Source organism: Pieris napi, chromosome 15 (genome assembly GCF_905475465.1).
Source record: "Pieris napi chromosome 15, ilPieNapi1.2, whole genome shotgun sequence".
NCBI lineage: Eukaryota > Metazoa > Arthropoda > Insecta > Lepidoptera > Pieridae > Pieris > Pieris napi.
Window position 1 is genome coordinate 501,087 of NC_062248.1, and position 10,210 is coordinate 511,296.

Here is a 10,210-nt window from a genome sequence, read left to right on the forward strand (position 1 = left end):
TATAACATTTAGATCATAATTTTAAATTGAGTCATTTTGTGAGACGTCTTTGGGTTTTTAACATAAGCGTTACTGATCGCTTTGTCATAGTTTAGATGACATTGGGAATAGGATTACGAATAATAATTAAATATGTCGGTTTACCGCCTACAGACGGATCTTCCGTGTATTATCTTTATATATATAATTCTATTGTCAAAAGTCAAAAATCATTTATTCATGTAGGTAAACTTATGAACGTCAAAAAAGAAATATACATTAAATGCTTCTAATTTTACATTTACTGCCAGTTCTCAAATCAAGGGCGTAGAACGGAAGAGAGACACTGGCAATAAACTCTACGCCACTCTTTTTAATCGACAAGATTTTTGTTTTACACAAGGTTTGTAAGGAGCTGCAACCATTACACCATGTTCCACATGACATCTTAAGTAATCAATAATAATAAAATAAATTCAAAACTCTCTTTAAACATAAATAAATCAATTAAACTTTTTATAAATGTGACGATTACCTAAATGATTCTAATCCTTGGGATTGATTTGCCCCAGTTCAAACAATTTGTATGATTCAAAACTTGGCGATTAAAAATAGTGGCGGAGAGGTTCTTGCCAGTTCTTCTTGCCCGCTCTACGCCCTTGACTTGCGAACTGGTAGTAAATGTAAATTTAAGAAAATGTAAGAATCAATTTAACATCTTTTCTGCTGATGGTCATAAGTGTACTTGGTTACCTATATGAATAAAGTTATTTTGAGCTTGACAAGACCACAATTAACCAAAAAACTCCGAAATCATGACATCTTCCAATCAACGTGCGCATTTATGCAAAGTAATACGACACCGTTGGGTAATCACCTACTTTAAAACAAAAGAAATGCGAGGACAAGATACATTATTAATGTAATCGCTTTTTTACTCTTATGTATCGTATCTAAATTTCCATTTAATATTGAAATAGCGTTATGGAGTGACTCTCCTCAGATCAGCTCAAAACAGTTTATATTCTAATTACTCTTAAACCACAAAAACCTTTATTCTTCATGCATTACGTGTTCAACATTTAGTAAAAAATAAAACTTGCGGTCAGCCCGCCCATGACCTGGCGCGATCAAGATGTCTCGACTGAATTCTTTTGAACAGTTCGAGAAATATAATGCAAATTTTAAATTTAACATATTAATATTTTTTCCAAAAATTATAAAGGTTATTATTAAGCTATGTAATATATTCTCATAACTATATGTTACGCTCCTCTAATAGATGCTTTTTAAGCAATTTGTTAAGAATATCCGCCATTAAGTTGTAGAATAGACTCCATACGATTGGCTTCCTCCCTAACCTCTTTTGAAAGTCTTCTACATAAACACTTCTTAACAATATCCTATCATGCTCCATTTGTATTTCAGGTATTTTCTTATTCTTTCGTATTACATTGTAATTAGCTTTTAGTTTTTAGTTTATTTTATTATTATTTTATTTAAGATTAAGTTTGGTAATTGTAATTTTGTAATTTTTAGTCTTACTTCTAATTTTATTTTTGTTGATTTGGTTACGCACTGCTTTACTTTTAGTATTGCTTTTTTTGGATATTCCCTACTTGGGTTGCCTGGAAGAGCTTGTTAGAAATAAGACCGCCCGTTGCATCCCTAATATTTATGTTATTTGTTTTTATTTTAATGTAACAAAGTTGAAATAAATAAACCATCATGAACCTAGTCAATGAATGAGCAGATTTATGATTTAAAAATTAATTTTAAAATAATTAAGTTTAATTTCAAAGTTTTCCGGTATTATCAAAGGAAACCGTAAACAACCTGAGCTGTCAGTTGCGGTTTGTTATACTATTTAATACAAAAGAACGGCTAGACTGATGTTTAGTTAATGATATTTTTTTATTGACCAATATCTTATTTTAAAACCCATTATCGTATTCCCGACCAAGACAAACTCAAAAACGTAAAATACGTAAAAATTCGTTCCAACGTTCTTGAGTTAAAAAGAAGACCATTATTATTCATTATAAAAAAGGATGTTTAGTTAAAAAAGAAAGTGCCCCTACACTAGGATTCCCTGTGTCGTGAGCTAGTCTCTACCATTCAACATATCAACGGTACGTTACAATAATTACTACATAACACTTACTATACAAATAATAAACAAAATTTCTATTGAGGTAGACCTATTTGTTTGTACACTGGCTGAGTTCACAAGAGTTGCTTGCTATTTTGTTACTTATAAGACTAACGGTGTGTTAGGAATATAAATATATTTTTATAATGTTTTATTATGTAGGATAATCGATGTGGGTATTATTGTGTCGTTCTATCGAATTAGTAGTAACTGTTAAGATAGAATAATGATGTGGAATTAAAAAAAAACATATTAATTAAACTGTTGTTTTACAAAAAGAATACTTTCCGTTTCAGTATGGGACAGCCCTGCGATTCTGTAACTCACTTCACACACCCTCAGCGCTGATTTTTGCTGTCAAATCGTTCGTTTCGGTGTCATGTTACAATTTGGTATTCTGTTAAACAATAACCGCGACAAAAGCGCCGCTCAAATGAGATTGTTAACATTTGGAACTAAAATTTGGCACTGCTACACTTACGCTCCAAAATTGTTGGTATTTGGTATTCTGATACATACCATTTGACATCTCATCTCACTTAAATGTACATTTTGTACGACAATTGACAAATTAAAAGTTGCTCTTCCCTCGCTGAAATCGTCATTTACCAATTACCAGTGAGTTAGCCATTTTTAGCGAAGTTAAAACTTGTTTTATGTGAAAATATTCTAACATAGGACAATCTATATGTATCTTGGGGTAAGTTTATAAAATAATATTTATCAATACAGCATTATTTTACGAAAAAAATTATATATATAAACATTAAGCTTCGTGAAATTGAACTTTGTTATTGTTACAGAAGGCCCGTTTCCACTTTTAAAGTTTAAACCTCTATTTCAAGAAATAAATGATGTAATCCATTAAAAAATACTTAATATAATATCTTTAGATGGCGAAGAAAATGTAGGCACGAAACGACCAATTGGTTTCTCGGCGTTGGTTATTATCGCTTTTTTCCAATACTCAAGAAATTATATGGTATTGACGAAACCTAGAACATATGCTGCTGAGATGAACGAAGAGTCTAGTAAATACTAAATAGATGATCTAAGGTAAACATTTTGATTACTTTAGCATTAAAAATATAATTTTTATCCAAGAACCAATTTTTCGATGCAGTCTTGATCATGTCTTGTCTCCAGCAGAGATAAGTCGAACAAAAAACGATAAATAAGATAGGTAAATATTGTAATATATTTGTATTTTTCTACTATACTAAAATTATAAATCTAATAATTTCAGAGATCCCCAAATGTTCAAAATTCCTGATAGAAAAATACATTCTGCCTTTGAAGAAGAAGAATATTACATGTGTATCATACAACAAGGCCCCTGGATATAAAAAGACACAATAGTGCAGACATTTTCAAATTATTGAATTTCGACTATCCTTCAATTTATAATAAATGATAACACAGTACAATTTCGGTTCCTATATTTTTATAAAATATATTGATATAACATTAAGGTTTTGGATAAAAACATTATTCTGCTTTACACAAGTATGAAATACCATCATTACATACATGATTGTTTAAGTACTTATTAAGCTTTTTTAAATTTATCGTTCCTAACTATTACTTTTTACAAACTAATTAGAAAATATATTAAAATAAATATATTTATCTACAAAATAAAGTAGATGTTATTGATTAGCTCTATGTGAGGCTGTGTTTTAATTAGTTTTTATTATTAAGTTTGTTTTACTGAAAGTTATTTTGTAGTGTGTTAAAAGTTTACTATAATCATTAAATTAAATGTTTAAAGTTATTATATTGTTCTTTTATTCACCTATAAAGTAACATGGCTTATATATTTTTCATTTCGGCTTAGCTATGTATTTAACTCGGTTACTACGTTTTCTATAGGCAGTCATTAAATAAGTGGTAGATTTAATTAATCATTTTATTAATATAATATTATTAGATACAAAAAAATTATTATGAAGTACACAATTATCTGAAACACGGTAATACAATTTTTCATATAAAAATCATAGTTGTCCAAACTGCATTCAAAATAGATTAGTGGTCTCGGTTTAATATCTCTTCTTAACATTTCAATAATTGGTCATTTTCTTCCTCATTCTTGACAACTACCACTGATGGCTGTAATACAATGATTATCTGTTAAAATTGTAAATAGGGAAATGTGGTAGGTCACTGTACTGACACAATAATATTGCATAGCAATTTAATTATTGTAAAGTTAAGGTAAATAATAAAAAAACTTGCATAAAACACACAAAAACTTATATATGGGATATCTTTGTATTTTTAAGTAAAGTATCTTAAAAACATGTTTGATAATATTATAACTAAGCCAAATATTATTAAAAGTTTTATGGTAACAAGGCTTAGTAATTTCGCACAGTATTTGATTCAGTACTATGAATAAAAAAAATCTTGAGCAAACCTATATTTAGACTCAAAAATCCAAATCCAAGCATGTACTTTAAAAACAATTATTTATTAATGAAACAAATCCAAGACCCATAAAGGGTATGTTTAGTTTTAAAGTGTAGTCAGCAGCAATAACTATCTTTTGATTGCTTTATTATTAAATAAGTTATGGCAATGTTGTTTCCAACATTTAAAATTAACGTTGATCACTTGAAATGGTATGAATTTGAGCAATTGAAAGCTTATATATTTGATCCAACATACCTAACATGATTATTTATACTTGTATTCTGAAATCTGAACAATTAAATTAAATTCAACTTGATCAGTTAAAATTAATACTTCTTATATTTCATGAATGGAATTTGAAGTTAGGAAACCTAAAAATATTTTTTTATTTGACATTTTTAACCAACAATTTCATTATTCTTTACAATGTCGCTTCGATTTAACCTATTACATTTGACTTCAAATTTGCCATCAAACAAACAAACTTTGTTAACTGTTTTACTAGTCACTACTTATTCCTATTTATTTACTATGATAGTTATTATATTTCTAAAATAGTTTTAATAGAATTCAGTTTTTATGAGTGTTAGTAAAAACATAGGTAATATTGTTGTTGTGTGTTTGACCTCTGAATCACTTAAAAAGGTTGCAATAGTAGTTTCATGGCATCTAAAAAGTACCAACACTTGCACTTACACAAATGAATAAATATATAAACACTAATTTTTCTTCTTTATAGATAGGTACCCTTTTATTTTATAATTACTCAACAAAATATTATATGAAAACATTGGCATTAACCTTGGTTACCTTTAGTAACATTTTGAAAATTTAAAACACCTATCCATCCTGTTTACTTTGAATCCGTAGCCCATTTGCTGAGAGAATCACTTTTAGCGTGACATCATCTTTTATCTTTTTGTTAAGATAATATTCTTAAATTTTTTACAATATATCTATCTATATTTTTAAGTTTCTGTCGGTTTATCTTTTTTTTTAATATTTTTTTTAATTCAAACGTCGACCATTTTGTTTTATTAAAAATATTTTGTTTATGTATGATGAAAATTTTGACAATTAACTCTTTTTATAAAATAATAGTTATTCCGTGAGTCCACTACGCAGTTACAGCGCTCCCTTCGTCACTGACGTAATTTTTGGAATCTCATGGTATTCTGTTAATAAATTTTACATTACGTCTTGATAAGTGGAGGGAGGTAACCTAGTGAGTTGTTGTCTATTAATATCGTGACAATTGACTCATTTTATTTTATAAAAAGAGTTAATTGTCAAAATTTTCATCATACATAAACAAAATATTTTTAATAAAACAAAAAGGTCGACGTTTGAATTAAAAAAAATATTAAAAAAAAAGATAAACCGTGAAAATATCTCAAAAATGATTTATCTGATGGAAAATAATAGAATAGCGAGGAAAATTATTAAAACCCATCTGGCAATGGGGCCGCTTAAAGGTAAGTAGTGAGTTTATTTATTAGTCAATCGTAAGTTACGTATTTTGTTTATAACTTCCAATTAAGAGTTTATATTTCGTATTTACCCGACAACTGACCAGCCGTGGTGTATATGAGCGACAGAAACTTAAAAATATTAATTATGTTTCAGCACGAAACAAGGGATACCTAACATCTGGATATATTGTAAAAAATTTAAGAATATTATCTTAACAAAAAGATAAAAGATGATGTCACGCTAAAAGTGATTCTCTCAGCAAATGGGCTACGGATTCAAAGTAAACAGGATGGATAGGTGTTTTAAATTTTCAAAATGTTACTAAAGGTAACCAAGGTTAATGCCAATGTTTTCATATAATATTTTGTTGAGTAATTATAAAATAAAAGGGTACCTATCTATAAAGAAGAAAAATTAGTGTTTATATATTTATTCATTTGTGTAAGTGCAAGTGTTGGTACTTTTTAGATGCCATGAAACTACTATTGCAACCTTTTTAAGTGATTCAGAGGTCAAACACACAACAACAATATTACCTATGTTTTTACTAACACTCATAAAAACTGAATTCTATTCAAACTATTTTAGAAATATAATAACTATCATAGTAAATAAATAGGAATAAGTAGTGACTAGTAAAACAGTTAACAAAGTTTGTTTGTTTGATGGCAAATTTTAAGTCAAATGTAATAGGTTAAATCGAAGCGACATTGTAAAGAATCATTATTCTGAATGAAATTGTTGGTTAAAAATGTCAAATAAAAAAATATTTTTAGGTTTCCTAACTTCAAATTCCATTCATGAAATATAAGAAGTATTAATTTTAACTGATCAAGTTGAATTTAATTTAATTGTTCAGATTTCAGAATACAAGTATAAATAATCATGTTAGGTATGTTGGATCAAATATATAAGCTTTCAATTGCTCAAATTCATACCATTTCAAGTGATCAACGTTAATTTTAAATGTTGGAAACAACATTGCCATAACTTATTTAATAAAGCAATCAAAAGATAGTTATTGCTGCTGACTACACTTTAAAACTAAACATACCCTTTATGGGTCTTGGATTTGTTTCATTAATAAATAATTGTTTTTAAAGTACATACTTGGATTTGGATTTTTGAGTCTAAATATAGGTTTGCTCAAGATTTTTTTTATTCATAGTACTGAATCAAATACTGTGCGAAATTACTAAGCCTTGTATAAAACTTTTAATAATATTTGGCTTAGTTATAATATTATCAAACATGTTTTTAAGATACTTTACTTAGAAATACAAAGATATCCCATATATAAGTTTTTGTGTGTTTTATGCAAGTTATTTTATTATTTACCTTAACTTTACAATAATTAAATTGCTATGCAATATTATTGTGTCAGTACAGTGACCTACCACATTTTCCTATTTACAATTTTAACAGATAATCATTGTATTACAGCCATCAGTGGTAGTTGTCAAGAATGAGGAAGAAAATGACCAATTATTGAAATGTTAAGAAGAGATATTAAACCGAGACCACTTATCTATTTTGAATGCAGTTTGGACAACTATGATTTTTATATGAAAAATTGTATTACCGTGTTTAAGATAATTGTGTACTTCATAATATTTTTTTTTGTATCTAATAATATTATATTAATAAAATGATTAATTAAATCTACCACTTATTTAATGACTGCCTATAGAAAACGTAGTAACCGAGTTAAATACATAGCTAAGCCGAAATGAAAAATATATAAGCCATGTTACTTTATAGGTGAATAAAAGAACAATATAATAACTTTAAACATTTAATTTAATGATTATAGTAAACTTTTAACACACTACAAAATAACTTTCAGTAAAACAAACTTAAGTATAATAAAAACTAATTAAAACACAGCCTCACATAGAGCTAATCAATAACCTCTACTTTATTTTGTAGATAAATATATTTATTTTAATATATTTTCTAATTAGTTTGTAAAAAGTAATAGTTATGAACGATAAATTTAAAAAAGCTTAATAAGTACTTAAACCATCATGTATGTAATGATGGTATTTCATACTTGTGTAAAGCAGAATAATGTTTTTATCCAAAACCTTAATGTTATATCAATATATTTTATAAAAATATAGGAACCGAAATTGTACTGTGTTATCATTTATTATAAATTGAAGGATAGTCGAAATTCAATAATTTGAAAATGTCTGCACTATTGTGTCTTTTTATATCCAGGGGCCTTGTTGTATGATACACATGTAATATTCTTCTTCTTCAAAGGCAGAATGTATTTTTCTATCAGGAATTTTGAACATTTGGGGATCTCTGAAATTATTAGATTTATAATTTTAGTATAGTAGAAAAATACAAATATATTACAATATTTACCTATCTTATTTATCGTTTTTTGTTCGACTTATCTCTGCTGGAGACAAGACATGATCAAGACTGCATCGAAAAATTGGTTCTTGGATAAAAATTATATTTTTAATGCTAAAGTAATCAAAATGTTTACCTTAGATCATCTATTTAGTATTTACTAGACTCTTCGTTCATCTCAGCAGCATATGTTCTAGGTTTCGTCAATACCATATAATTTCTTGAGTATTGGAAAAAAGCGATAATAACCAACGCCGAGAAACCAATTGGTCGTTTCGTGCCTACATTTTCTTCGCCATCTATAGATATTATATTAAGTATTTTTTAATGGATTACATCATTTATTTCTTGAAATAGAGGTTTAAACTTTAAAAGTGGAAACGGGCCTTCTGTAACAATAACAAAGTTCAATTTCACGAAGCTTAATGTTTATATATATAATTTTTTTCGTAAAATAATGCTGTATTGATAAATATTATTTTATAAACTTACCCCAAGATACATATAGATTGTCCTATGTTAGAATATTTTCACATAAAACAAGTTTTAACTTCGCTAAAAATGGCAACTCACTGGTAAATGACGATTTCAGCGAGGGAAGAGCAACTTTTAATTTGACGTACAAAATGTACATTTAAATGAGATGAGATGTCAAATGGTATGTATCAGAATACCAAATACCAACAATTTTGGAGCGTAAGTGTAGCAGTGCCAAATTTTAGTTCCAAATGTGAACAATCTTATTTGAGCGGCGCTTTTGTCGCGGTTATTGTTTAACAGAATACCAAATTGTAACATGACACCGAAACGAACGATTTGACAGCAAAACTCAGCGCTGAGAGTGTGTGAAGCGAGTTACAGAATCGCAGGGCAGTTTATCTTTTTTTTAATATTATTAATTTTATTTCAAACGTCGACCATTTTGTTCTCTATTTTGTTTTATTAAAAATATTTTGTTTATGTATGATGAAAATTTTGACAATTTACTCTTTTTATAAAATAAAATGAGTCAATTGTCACGATATTAATAGACAACAACTTACTAGGTTACCTGCCTCCACTTATCAAGACGTAATGTAAAATTTCTTAACAGAATACCATGAGATTCCAAAAATTACGTCAGTGACGAAGGGAGCGCTGTTACTGCGTAGTGGACTCACGGATTAACAGTGAGTTACAGAATCGCAGGGCTGGTTGAGAAGATGTTCAAGATTGTTAGTGAATGTATAAAGTTAAGAAATGTTAGTGAAAATTTTGATTTTAAAATGTGTTAAAGATGAAGCTTCTGAAGGAGAAAACGCGTTTATAAATGGCACATTATAAATAGACTAACACTTTACTAACACAAGTCTTAAAGGAGAAGTTTCAGCCGTACGATCTTATACAATTATATTTTAAACATTTATTACATTTCCTTGGCTGATAATTCCTTACGTGTCGGCTTGGACAACTTATCTACATTTATAATCTATCATCACATTTATGAAATTTGTCTTCGGTTCTCAAATCAATTTCAAAGTTCTCAACTTTGACCTCTTTTAGACCTCTGACTCTTAGTGACAGCATAGGTCTTTCTCTACCTATAGGTAGGTATATCTCTAGTAGAGATTGCAATTTTTATACATATTTTTACCTCCCAATCTAATGATATGCCATTTTAAAAAAAACGCTACAACCTTTTATAGATCTGGGCCTCAGATTTCTGTATCTGTTTCGTAATTCGATACAATTATTGTTTTGCCGGGAATGGATATAAGGACTTCTACACATAATCTATGTATATCTAAATCATTTAGCTACGGAGGCAGTACTACTCGTAATACA

At 28.3% G+C, this 10,210-nt stretch overlaps 3 long non-coding RNA genes across 5 annotated transcripts; 2 read left to right on the plus strand and 1 right to left on the minus strand.

Moving 5' to 3' along the window:
- Nucleotides 1–2,439: 2,439 nt before the first annotated feature.
- Nucleotides 2,440–2,975, plus strand: LOC125056718. The gene is made up of 2 exons (XR_007118098.1): nt 2,440–2,831; nt 2,935–2,975. It is a non-coding gene; the product is annotated as an uncharacterized LOC125056718 (long non-coding RNA).
- Nucleotides 2,976–4,213: 1,238 nt separating this feature from the next.
- On the minus strand, nt 4,214–5,501 carry LOC125056810. Of its 2 annotated transcripts, none has more exons than XR_007118119.1 (2): nt 5,357–5,501; nt 4,214–4,243 (listed from the first exon to the last, which is right to left on the minus strand). It is a non-coding gene; the product is annotated as an uncharacterized LOC125056810 (long non-coding RNA). The 2 variants fall into 2 exon arrangements; XR_007118118.1 differs by having other exon boundaries at nt 5,348–5,501.
- A 526-nt stretch (nt 5,502–6,027) lies between these two features.
- On the plus strand, nt 6,028–7,492 carry LOC125056811. 2 transcript variants are annotated; one of them, XR_007118120.1, is made up of 2 exons: nt 6,028–6,355; nt 7,463–7,492. It is a non-coding gene; the product is annotated as an uncharacterized LOC125056811 (long non-coding RNA). The 2 variants fall into 2 exon arrangements; XR_007118121.1 differs by having other exon boundaries at nt 6,028–6,346.
- The last annotated feature ends 2,718 nt before the right edge of the window (nt 7,493–10,210 follow it).